Consider the following 13,766-nt stretch of genomic DNA (forward strand, 5'->3'; position numbering starts at 1 on the left):
ATTAAACTCCATGTATACATATATATTTAATGTTTGTTAAGTGTGAAAATATCAATACTTCATTAGGTTTTCAGAATTAAACAAGAAAAGTCTATTAAACTACATATTATGGAGAGAATTTGCTTAAAGCTAATTGTATGTCTGTTAACAAAACCAACATTGACAAAGGCAATATCCACCATTTTTTCATTTGTGCAATAAATGGATGTATTGTAAATTCCACAAGTACAGGAATAATTTCTTATTTCAATTTCTGCACTAAACCTGGTATAATACTATATAGAGGATGACTATCATTAACTTAAGCTACCTTATCATTGTGACTTTGTTCATTTCATTTTGATTTAATGATAAATTAATAATATTTTTATTAAAATGTGTATTAAAAAGTGGTTACTCTCTTTATTTGATGCATATATCTTGTTTAAGGAGGGAAATTGGTGGTCTTTTTCCACTCTATGTTTGTAATGTTTCATTGCCATTTCTCTGCAAGGCTAAGTAAGCTTCACTTTAAGTGTCTAGCAACTAGTAAGTAGAGGGACAGATAAAAGAAAATATCACTTTATCTCACTTATGCTGATCAACTCTGTATTAGCAAATAATTAGTGCTTAAAATTTTATTGCCAAGAGATTTGACCTTGATATTATGAGTCATTTATAGGAATCCCGCTGCTTGTGTACATTATGGTAATAACAGACTTTGGGGCCAAAGTTAGCCTTTAAAGAAGTCAATAAGACATGGGATTTAATGACTTATCAAGATGTCCAGCAAGGCTAAATATTAACTAGAATGAAGGATGATAATTATCAGTAAAGTACTTTCATTTTTTATTTATATTCTTTTTTGCATGCTCTTTTTCTCCTTTTCTCTCTTTGTAATTATTATTTCAGTCAAAAAATGATTTGTGGGCAGATATATAGATGATAAATAGAAAGAAAGACTGACATTTGGGGTATGATTCTGCTTTTCATTTCTTATTCTTGTTACCAGATTACCAGAGTAGAGTAGCTGAACTCACCTGGTTTTACATTACTGCTGTTTCCATTTCCCTTAAACTTTCTGTTACACATTTTCATGGCTTTGTTCACGTGGCGTCAGGCATACCTTTATATCTTTATTTATCAGGAAAATTCTTATTCATCCTTTATCACTAATCTCAGTCATGTCTCCTCTAGGAAGTATTTCCTGAAAGCCACGTTGTGTTGAATGATTTGCTTGCACACCACACTATACATACATCAGTCCTATCACAACATTTCCAAATGGCATTATCTCTTTGGAAGTGCCTTAAGGGAAAGGACTTTATCTCTTTCATCTTTGAGACACATGTACCCAGCAGCACTTGAGCGTAGCAGGTAGTTAACAAATACACTGAATTCTCTGTTATTGAATGCACTCTTGCAACTTACAAATATTTATTTAAAATTTATTCATAGATTTTGAAGTTTCTTGTGTTCTCTCATGTGTTTTACTAATTGCTTTGTTAACGGCAATTTAGTGTTCAATCATAGGATTTCAATCATGTATTTGCAAAAGTTTTGATGCTTTATTTTGATGTTAATAAATTTATAAATCATTAAAAATGACTCATAAAAATGATAAAGTGTGAAAGGTCTAATAAACGCAGCAAATAAAAAATAGAGGCAAAAGGAAAAATTGATATAAATAGTATTTAGATGATTATGACACTTTTGGAAAAAACAATCAAGCACTGATTAATTCTCTGCACAAAACTTAATGCTAAATAAATACTTTTTAGTTAAATAACAAATGTATAAAAACTGAAGAAATATGGGTGAATATTTATGTTTTGTCTATAAAAAAGATATTTCTAAATATAAAATTTATATAATGTTATAATGACAAACAAGATGGAAAGATTTGTCAACATAAACAATTACATACATATCCCAAATCATCATAGACAATATTAACAGTCAAGTTACCTGGAATAAAATATTTGTATCATACATAACTGAGAATTGATATCCTCATTTTATTAAATTCTTACAAACAAACCAAAAATATATAAACATCCTAAAAAAGGAAATAACATATAAAAGGACAGGTCACCAAAGATATACATTGTATTAGCAATAAAAAGAGATTTGCTGAATCATACATGTTATATCCAGTTGATGAAAGTCTATGGAAACATTCCAAGAAATGTTACTTATCTTTTAAAATGTTAATAATAAAATAAAAGAGCAAGCAGTAAAAAAGAGTGCATGCGGTAATTCTGATTTGTGTCTGTATTTAAGCATTTGAATAATTAAGTTGATAATAATTAATGAGGATAAGGGAGTTAGAAATTTTACTATTCAAAATTTTTCATATCTTTATATTTAACCTTCCCACAATAAACACTGATAATAAGAAAAAATATAGAATTGAGTACATTTCAAAATATAAAATTTCTTATTCTCTATAAAACCTTATACCAATCTAAATGTCATTAGATACCTAACTGATACATTAACATTTAATTTCTGGAGACAATAACCATTATTTTTGTATGCTTTATAAGCAATTGAAACACTCTCGTAAAAAATATTAATGTCTTTCTGTGTCTACTTAACTCATTATTTTCACAATTTTATTATAACCTTCTGTCAATGAAGTACACAAAAACCAGAGACTTCTCAAAGCAAAGAAGATATTTCCAGAACAAGAAAGATCACATCTAGAACTTGTCATTTCACTTCAGCATTGAACATCATAGAGAGTCAAAGATAAAATGCCCAATGCAAGGATTTGAAATGTAGTTTGGTAAACAAGATATCCTTCAGGTTATTATAAATTCAACATTAATTACATTATTTTCTTGCTAGTGTGACATTTTTAATGTCCTCTTTCACAAATCAGTTTTCAAAAAACTTGTTTCAACAATGTTCAGCTAGATAATAGGTCCCTTAGCAAGTAAAAATGAAGTGATACAAATATTGAAAGCATTCTGTGCCCTTTGAAAATATTATGAAAGTGACTGCACAGATGGGCTGAAAGTTTAATTACCTCAAAAGAAGAGTGTCAGAGTCATCATTGCTTCTGCAACTGGAAATTTAGCAACCAAAATATACATCAGGAAATTACTCTGTGAATATATTTCAAATATACTTAAGAAACAGCTGCCATTCCATTTATGTCTCCCAGACACGAGAGTTGCAGAGATGGAGTAACATGGAGATGCCACATTGGCTTTTTCTTAACTTGACATTTTCTAGGCATTTCTCAAATATGCCAAACTGGGAGAAATATTTGAAATACAGTAACATGCAGCAATTAAACTAACATCAGTTTGATTTCATGTATTTCTGGTGTGCATTTTTGTGTAAAAGTTTATAGTTTTATTACAGGATGTAATGTTATTTTGGGCTCATTTTTATTACAGAGCTAAGACAACTAACATTATTTATATAGAATGACTAAGCTTCCTTTAACTGAAAATACTATGCTATTTAGGCCTTTGTAAATAATCTTTAATAATTATGTGTACTTTAATATATCGTCTTCTAAATGGTGATATGAAATCCTCCTTCCATATCATAGCTGTATGGCAAGATGTCAGAAACTGTGAGAAGAAAAAAAACTACTCAACAGAGATTAATTTTTCAGAGTAAATATTCATTCTTTTGCATCAAAAAAGAGTAAGTGCATAAGAAAATAGTAAGAATATATGAAACTGTTCTTAAAACAATTTACTATAGGTCATAAGGCCCACTGTGGCATCTTACCATTCTCTTCATCTTTGTTTCTGGCAAGGTTTTGGCTGGAATTCTTTGAGCCTGACTTATTACCGATAATGGTAACTATGTACTTAATGAAAGATAATATAATCTAAAGCTATAAAAGAAATATGTGTTCATTTATATTTACCAAAGCAAGTTTTACAAGTACAAGAAGCAGTGTGACATAGTCTGGAAAATATTGAGAAACTATGACATTATAAAGCATTGTATATCAGTAATAATGTCAATTTCTGAGAAGCAATACAATTTGTAGTTATGCAAACCCCAATATACGGAATCCCAAATGAATTAATGATAACTCATTTTTACCTCCCAAACATGCATTTCATATAAGCCAAGTCTTACTTTAGGTCTTGGGAAACAAGAATACAACTGGGACCATAGTTACCTATAGAGTATTAGTTAACAAATAATTGGTATCTTCTGTAATTTAGGCATGTATGTGAGCCCCTATGACTAAAAAGTTCCAAAACTTTATATACAAGAGAATATGCAAAAAATCATAAAGTATTTAAAGGCAATTAAAGATCCTGAAGGTGTTATAATTATAAATTTCTTGAAATGTTTTGTCTTAAAATTTTAGCATGACCTGATGGAATTTCATCACAATGGGTCAAGAAACTTAGATTTTAGAAAGTCATTCTTTAACATATTGGTCATGTAAACACTCCCTGCTGCTGTATATTGAGGTGAAAACACACCTCACTTAGAGATAACATCTACTACTTGGACCAGAGAAAGATGTCAGATGTAGAAAGGAAGAACCTGGGTAGCCCTGAAGAATGTCCCTGATTCTGTATTGTAATCCTGTTTTATAGAAGGGGAAATTGGGGTTCAAACAGGTTGCATAATGGAAGTAGAAGATTGATTTACATTGTGCATTTGTCTTTGCCCTCAGTGCTTAACAGAGAGACTTGAACTTACTAATTAAATTTAATACATTATACAAGCAAACCCTAACAACTGATTTATGATAAGACAGAAAGGAATTTTATATATATACACACACACATATACATATATATGCATATATAGATAGATAGATAGATATAGATATAGATAGATAGATAGATAGATATATTGATATAAATGAAGCAGGAGACTAGAGGAAGAGAGCAGAAGTGGTAAAACATTGCAAAAGGTTAAACTCCTAAAGGGTGTGATTGATGCTAAGTTGGGATTTGTGGAAAATTTCAAAGTAAAGCAAAAATCACAAATATCAAGCCTAACAAATATCAGTTAAACTTGCACAGAAAATTTCAGAATTTCTCAATTTACAAAAGGAAGAGGACCAGTCATGACATTTTCCTGTGAATACAAAGACTTTCACAAGTTTGGAGTCTAAACCCAGATGTTATATATATTGCATAATTAGATAACTTAGAACATATATGATGCATACCTGGAAATTCAAACAATAAAATAAAAACAAAGAATAGTTTTCACCATTGTATTCCTGATTTCATTATTTTGGAAAATTTCACAATTCTGCTATATTTTGTTTGATGTCATCTTATTTCTTTGAAGGACCCAGAAGGTAAAATTATTTTAAAAATATTTTTATTTCCAAATGATATAGAGTAATGATAAGTTACACTTGACACTGGGTCTCTATTGTTTTGTTTCTTTTTTCCTGGTGCTATTAACAATTTCATTTTTCTTATTTAAATATTTGCATTCAATGCAATATAGTTTTAAGGAAACATTCTTCTAAATGAGCCTCTCTAGAGTTCACTTTCTCAAAACAATCTATTCTGAAGTCATGCGGCAGCTTAGACAGCAACTTTCTGCCTTAAATATCGTCAGTGAGAGGAGAAAAAAAAAATGTCTTGAGCAAATGTCTCTCCTCAAATGGGAGAAAATGACATTGCCAGTGAATAGAGGTGCTGCTTCTTATCTGTGCTTAATAACCTCTCTCACTAGCACCCATTCAGCTGCCACGTAGCACAAAGACACTTCTGCATGTCATTTAACAGGGCTGCATTAATACACCTAACCAATCAATGGCTTCTACCCATTCCACAAGGACAACAGTCTGTTACTATTACTAGACACTGTCAACAGAAAATGACACCAGAGTTGCAAAAGGCAAAATGTTGTCAGTTTAATCAGAGAGCAGACAAAAAGGCAAACAATGCAACCCAGGATATAAGTGTAACAAGGAGACTCAGAGGTTGCCATAAGCCACTCTTGGCAGATCCCAGTGAAACCAGCTTGAAATTCAATGATATAAAATCTAACAGAATGACATAGGCCATCAGAACTGGTTTTTCCCCCCATTGAATTAAAATTGGGGACTGCTGCTGGCAGAAGAAAGATCAGTAACAAAATATTGGAAGATGGTGCAACTTGAATAGACTTTATAGGAAATCAAACTATTTTTCTTTCTAAGAAAAGGACCAGCAACCTAAATTGTATTAAGATTTGTTTAATCAATTACTTAAGTTTCCTTTCCATGGAAAATTAAACAGATGTTTTTAAAAGTCTTATTATATTAGGCCAGCAGTTTTGAATTGGTGTATGTGTACACTGACAAGATAGCTATTCACATTAAGTAGTGATAATAATGATGGATTTGTACAATTATGCATGTAGAATTGGCCTCAGAGATGATCTGGCCCAACCTGCTCATTTTACAGATGAGAGAGCTGAATCTGAGACAGGATGAGTGAAGTGCCTGAGAGCACAAGGACAGTGCCAGGTTCCTGGCTCTCAATCCAGCTCTTCTTCCATAGCACTGTTTAAGGTTCATGTTTTACAATAATAATTCAATTTTTATCTAGAAAAAAAAGTTTTCATTAATTTTTGATATACATGTTATTTGTGAAACAATGAAAGGGAATTATTTTAATTATGTTATTTCAAATAGAAGAGTCGTAAACAATGAAGTATGCTTCTACTGACCCTGTAAACCTTGTAAAATTCCTCTTCCACTCTCCTTTAAAGACTTGCGGATGTGTGGTGCCTTTAAAATACACTAGAGACAAGGGCCACAACTAGGCCAATAAGAGCTGACTGAGAGCAGAAAGTACACTGGCAAAACGTCAGAGATGCCATATCCGATCCCTCACTGCATTAATCTGAGTTATTTAGCTGGCTCATGACCCAGTTTTCACAGGGTTCAGTATTTAGGACTCGTCTTTGACATTGTCTGCAGTGTCTCTTTAAGGAGAAGTCCAGTGCTGACTATGCTGCTCACTTGAAATGCCTCTTTTGGCCAAGTCTGGCCCATCCTTTCCTCCAACTCAATTTCCCGCGGTTCAGTTTATGCTAAGTCCTGTAGCTCTGGGATGGGTTATACATATGGAGAGGCAGGTGGATAAGCCTTTTCCTCCAGAAACATTCCAGACAGTTCCCTGCCTTGGGCTGACAGGTTTTCTGGGTAGGTAAAACTGAAATTTGGTTTCAAAGCTTACCCTTCAATTATTATCTAAAGAGGTCTCTCTCAACCTTTCAAAATCCATGTACCTTTTGAATAAATAAGAAATATGTCAAGGATTCTCTGTCTCCAATACTGACATAAGCATTTAATGGTTATATGTGATGATAAGAGTTAGTGTTTGCACTACCTGTGAAGAATGTGTCGGGCATGGATATATGGAGTTGGAGTTCTGTTATAAAAAAATATTTTTTATATTTTCAAAATTTTAAATTATAAAATATTTAATATGTTTACTTGACTTTCACTTACCTTCCCCTAAGTTTCTAAGGCCCTTATTTCCTTTTCCCCATACCTCAACATGTGCCTTTCTAGTTTAGAGTGTGAATGCACACACAGTACTATAATATCTTTCTCATTCTCCTTGTCTCTCTGCCTTTCACCTCTCCCAACTCAAGTAATTTCACCATGAAGCAATTTTTTTCTCACATCTTCTCCTATTTTCTTCCTCTCAGCTTCCTCTGTCAACACCCATACTCTGCACCACTATCTCAGAAAAGTTTTCCTTTCGTTTATCCTCTTAATTTCATGATTAAACATGCACACACACACACACACACACACACACACAGAGGGAGAGAGAAAGAGAGATCATTATAATTATCATGGTTAATTAGTGTAAGGATAGTCCCAGTTTTAAAATAAAGGAAGATAGTATCCTTTCCTTGATATTAGGAAGAATAATCACTAAGTGGTATCAACTTCTGGATTCCTTTAACATTTCTAGAAATTGTAGCAAAATGCCTCCCTATTTCTGCTTTGATTCTATAGTCAGTCAGATTTAAAGATATTATTTCCCATGTAAATTTTCATTCTGCTGTGTGTAATTATAATACTGAAATGTTGGTAATCTTTTTCACTAAAGTTATGCAACTACACATTTTGGGTTAAACATAAACCTTGTATGTAAAGTAAATGCATCCTAAATAATCAACATACAATAGTTTCTGGAACCCACCATTTTGTAAACTGAGAATAGTCTGTATAGGGCATTTTTTTTTTAATTTCAAAAACAGTTTTAAAAAATGACATTTCAAGATGTTGGCTGTGGGGCTTCCCTGGTGGGGTGTAGTGGTTAAGAGTCCGCCTGCCGATGCAGGGGACACAGGTTTGTGCCCTGGTCTGGGAAGATCCCACATGCCACAGAGCAGCTAGGCCCATAAGACATGGCCCTTGAGCCTGCGTGTCCAGTGCCTGTGCTCCACAATGGGAGAGGCCACAATAGTGTGAGGCCAGCGTACAGCTAAAAAAAAAAAAAAAAAAAAAGTTGGCTATGGAAGCAACTCAAATGTCCAGTGACAGACAAATGGATAAAGAATATATATATATATATATATATGTATATATATATATATATATATATATATATATATATATATATATATCTCACATATACTTAGTGTTAAAAAAAGAAGGAAATTCTACCATTTACAAAAACATGGTTGGACCTGGAAAAAATATGCTAAGTGAGGTAAGCCAGTCACAGAAGGACAAATATCACATTATTCCACTTGTATGAGGTATTAAAAATAGTCAAACCTATAGAAGTAGAAATAGAATGGTGGCTGACAGAGTATGAGAGGAGGGAGAAAAGGGAGTTGTTGTTCAATGGGTATAAAGTTAAAGTTATACAAAATGAATGAGTTCTAGACATCTGCTGTAAAACATAGTGCCTTCAGTTAATAATATGGTATTTTGCACTGAAAAATTTGCTGAGGGTAGATTTTATGTTGCGTTCCTATCACCAGAAAATAAATAAATAAATAAAAAAGCAAAGGGACATAGGAAACTCTCGGAGGTGATGAACATATTTATTACCTTGATTGTGGTGATGGTATCAGAGATGTATGTGTTTGTTCAAACTCATTGAATTGCATACATTAAATATATGAAGTTATTTGTTTATCAGTTATGCCTCAATAAAGCTGTAAAAAACAATACACTTTGTTAAAGAATGAGGTTATGGAGAGTAAGAATGAGTCAGATATTAATTGATAAATAAATAAGACTTAAAATAGTGATTTTTCCCCTGTGTATCAGAATAGGATAGAGGTTAAGAGCGTGGGGTCTAAAGTCAAGACTGACAAGTTCAAAACCTTGTTCCACTGTTAACTACAATGAACAAATTGCTCAATTTTCTCTTGCTTTCTTTCTTAATCTACAAAATAAAGACAATATTAATACCTATTTCCTAGTGCTGTTAGAAAGGACAAATGAGAGAATACACATTAAGCATTTGGAGCCATGCCTGGTATTCACTAAGGGTTAGCAACTATAATTATAATAATAAATAGTGATACTCTCTAGCTCTGAAGGGCTGTTCTGATTTCAGTGATGTCTCTCCTCTCCTGCACTCCTGCCGCTGTTCTACACGGGGAATGGAGGTAATCATTCAATTCCTGATACATGAAAAGACATGTACTGGTTACCTGATTCCTTTACCAGCTTACTTTGCAACTCTTGCAAACAATTATGGTCTTTCATGTCAGTTACTATTTTGAATCCAAAAGGATAAATACTTATCATAAAGTGTATTGTAAAATATTTCTATTAAAACCTCATTAATAATTTAAATCTTTCAGGCCTTAGTTTTGTCTTCTTATCTCTGGATCATTCTGTAATCTCTACTAATCCATCCATTACAGGTATATTATATTCATGTTTCAAAATCATGTAATTCCTAAGGGCCACAGGGTAATAGTAGTGTTCTTCTACAAATACAATAATATTTAATTTTATAAGTAAGCATATTGGATTTAGTTTACAGCAGTGCATTTCAAAATTTGATTCGCCTGTGAAAGATCTGGCTATCTTATTGATATGCAGTGTATCTTGAGTGAGGTCCAAGAGTCTCCATTTGCAATAAGCTCCCAAAAGATGCTAATTTTGCAGGTCAATGTCAGCACACTTTGTTCCACACATGATTTATAGAAAATTATTATGATCTTTAATACTTAAATTAAAATAACAGATCTAATTTTAACTTTTGGGATTCAGATTTTGGGTTAGGGAGTCAATATAACAAATTCTAGTTTGCAATTATTTGATGCCACAGGAATTTGAGTTGATATTGTTTTTGTCTGCATGTATATTGAATTTTAAATAATTATATTTTCAGTATCATAATTCTAATACTTTGATTGAATTCATCAACATAGAGGATAGTTTCCAAAAGGGAATAAGAGAATTGATGTGACAATAAAATCCAAACAGATTTTAAACCAATGTTACCAAGTCTTGTCTTTCTGAGACAAGCTTTAAGATTTAGAGTACAGCAAAGTTTAAAAAATACCTTTGGTTCTTCTAGTAGTAGTATACACTACAGTTCAGGAGCAGTCAAACTGATACTTCACTGCAAACCTTCTACTTTAAATAGCACTGGTATAAAGGCTGGGGGGAAAAGACATGCAATATTAACAATATGACAAGAAGAGAAGTGTAGAGAGGGAAGAGAAATGTCAAATTGTGAAAATACATTCGAGTGGAAAAGAAGCATGTTCTTGGTAAGGGTACATCATGTTTGGCTTATATACTGCAATATAGATGAATAAGATATGAGAAAGAAAGATCCTACTCATAATTAATTGAGCTTATGTAGTCCTGTTTTTTTTTTTCTGATTCAACACATTGATACATTTTTAAAATATAAAAGTTTTGAAAGAGTAAAAAGATGATACCCATAGCTATCATCATTCTTTCTATCTGTAATCCTAAGAAAGATAAAAGAGAAATAGAAATGCAAGTGAATTTTTATAAAATTCCATTAGATATGACAGTAGGGGGATTAAATGATTACTGCTCTTCTTTTGAATTTTTCATTTTGAAATAATTTTAGATTATCAGAGAATTGCAAGGATAATACAGAGAGTTTTTATGCATATACTCAGCTTCCCCTAAAGTTAACATTTTACCAAACCATGGTGCATTTATCAAAACTAAGAAATTAACATTGGTATAATACTGTGCACTGCACCATTTAGTGTTCATCAGTTTTTTTTTTTTTTTTTTTTTTTGCTTTACGCGGGCCTCTCACTGTTGTGGTCTCTCCCGTTGTGGAGCACAGGCTCCGGACACTCAGGCTTAGCTGCCAAGGCTCACGGGCCCAGCACTTCCACAGCATGTGGGATCTTCCCAGACCAGGGCACGAACCCGTGTCCCCTGCATTGGCAGGCGGACTCTCAACCACTGCACCACCAGGGAAATCCTGTTCATCAGTTCTTACAATAATATCCTTTTTCTTCCCAGAGTCCAATCTAATTTACCACATTGCATTTATTCATGTGTTTCCTTAAGTCTCCTCTAACCTGTGATAGTTTCTTAAGTCTTCCTCTGTTTGAATGTCATTGACAATTTTGAAAAGTACTGGAGAGGTATTTTATAGATTGGCCCTCAATTTGGGTTTTCTTATTATTAGATTTCATTTATGGTTTTTTTTTTTTTTTTTTTTTTTTTTAAGAATACCACAGAAATGTAGTTACCTTCTCATTCTATCAGATCAGATGGTATATGATATCAACGTGACTTATTACTGTTGATGTTAAGTTTGATCACTTGGTTAAGATGGTTTCTGCATGATTTCTCCACTGTGAAGTAACTTTTTTTTTTTTTCCATTTCCACACTATAGACATAAATGAGTCACTGAATCTAGTCCATCCTTAAAGAGGGGGAATCAGTTAAGATCTATGTCCTACAGGAAGGAGTATTGTGATAAGTAAAGTAATATCCCCTCAATATCCTTTTCCTAATCCCCAGAACCTGAGAATACATTTTTCACTGGCTATCTTCAAGATTTTCTCTGTCTTTGTTTTCAACAGTTTGAAGATGATATACCTAGATGTGCATTTTGTATTCATCCTTTTCGGTCTTATCTGAGCTTCTGAGATCTGTGGTTCAATGATATCACCAATTTTGGAAATTATCAACCAGTATTTCTTCACATAATTCTGTTTTGTTCTTTCTTTTTTCTTCTTCCAGAATTCCACTGATGTGTATTTTAGATCATTTGGATGTGTTCCACAACTACTGGATCTCTGCTGTGTTTTCTTTCTTTTCCACTAGTTTTTCTCTTTTGTTTTCACCTGGGTGATACCTACTGAACTATCTTCATTTTCATGGATTCTTTCCTTGTCTGTGTTTGGTCTGCAGATGAATCCTTCAAAGGCATTCATTCATTCTGTTACTTTGTTTCTGATTTCTAGCATTTCCAATTAAAATTTTCTTATAGTTTCCATATCTGCAGAAATTGTCTACTCTATCTTGTATGTGTTCATGTTTTTCATTAAAACCTTTAAATATTAATTGTCCCTTTTTAACTCCCCTAACTGCAAGTTCCAAGATTTGTGTCCTATATGAATCTTGATCTGATCGTTGCTTTGTTTCTTCAAACTGTGTTTTTTCTTACCTTTTTGGATGCACTGTAACATTTTTTGGAAGTGTGATGTGTTGTATAGGACTATAAATCCTGATGTATTTTATTTTTACGTCTGGAAATGAGCATGTTTTTCTTTCTGGTAGGCCTTTATTTGGGGGCAGGGCGCAGTGGTTGTGTTAATCTGACCAGGAGTTGGCCTGGGTTTGAAGTATATTGTTGCTATGCTTAACCTCAGTGCACCAGAGGCTTTAAACTCTTCTAGTGATGCCTTTTGTTTATGGTATTGGCTTATTTGCTAGATGTTTTTTCTGTTTGTGCCCTACAAGGTTTTAAATCTTCCTTTGCTCCTTAGAGGGATTACAGTACTGTAGCTTTTTAGCTTTGTTCTACTGTCATTATTACCTGACAGTTGTTTGTGTGCTGAAGGTGGGATGGAGAATGCATTCTCTTGTATTGATTAAGCCTTAATATTAAGCAATTTATTGAAGCAATTAACCTTGATCTTCAACCTGAATGTCCAGGTATAGCCTACACAAGTGTTCTAGATTCTCTTCCACCCTAGACCTGGACCCAGCATGAATTACTGCCGCCACAACACCCCCTCCGGTCCCCACATAAAGGTTCTTTTTTTTTTTTTTTTTTTGGTTCATATTCCCTTCTTCAGCTGCTGTGAGTATACACCAGGGCCTTCAGCTTTATTTCCCTCCCTTTTACTGATTAAGGCTTCTATTTCCTGAGTGATATGAGGGAGGTAGGTCTGGGAAGGATTTCTCTCCCCTCTTTCAGCTACAGAAGTTTTCTACCACAGCCCTCAGGCTACAGATTGTGTTTTCCTTCTTAGTGTTTTAATTTTTTTTTTTTTCCTTGAAGGGAGATTGATCTAGGCAGGGCTTCTGCAGTGGCTGCTTTTCCCCTGCCCAGCCAGCACCATCAGGAAAGCTTTCATAGAGTTCTCCTTGATTTTCTCACTGAGCAGCTGGTGGAATTCCTGGGAGGGAGAGCTTGAAAGTGGATGGGAATCCTATGTATGTCTGTGGCCCTTGGGTGCCTTACACTCTCATGAGAGCCCATACTTGGGGGCTTAGCACTTTATTAAAAATTTCTCACTGAATCTTATTCCCAGTTCTTTGATGATTTTCCAAATATTATTAAGTTTGTCCAGCATTTTCACTTGTAAGTGTGGGAGTGACACTCTTTTCAGTTCTTTA

This window comes from Hyperoodon ampullatus, assembly GCF_949752795.1.
Source record: "Hyperoodon ampullatus genome assembly, chromosome: 16".
Classification (NCBI taxonomy): Eukaryota; Metazoa; Chordata; class Mammalia; order Artiodactyla; family Ziphiidae; genus Hyperoodon; species Hyperoodon ampullatus.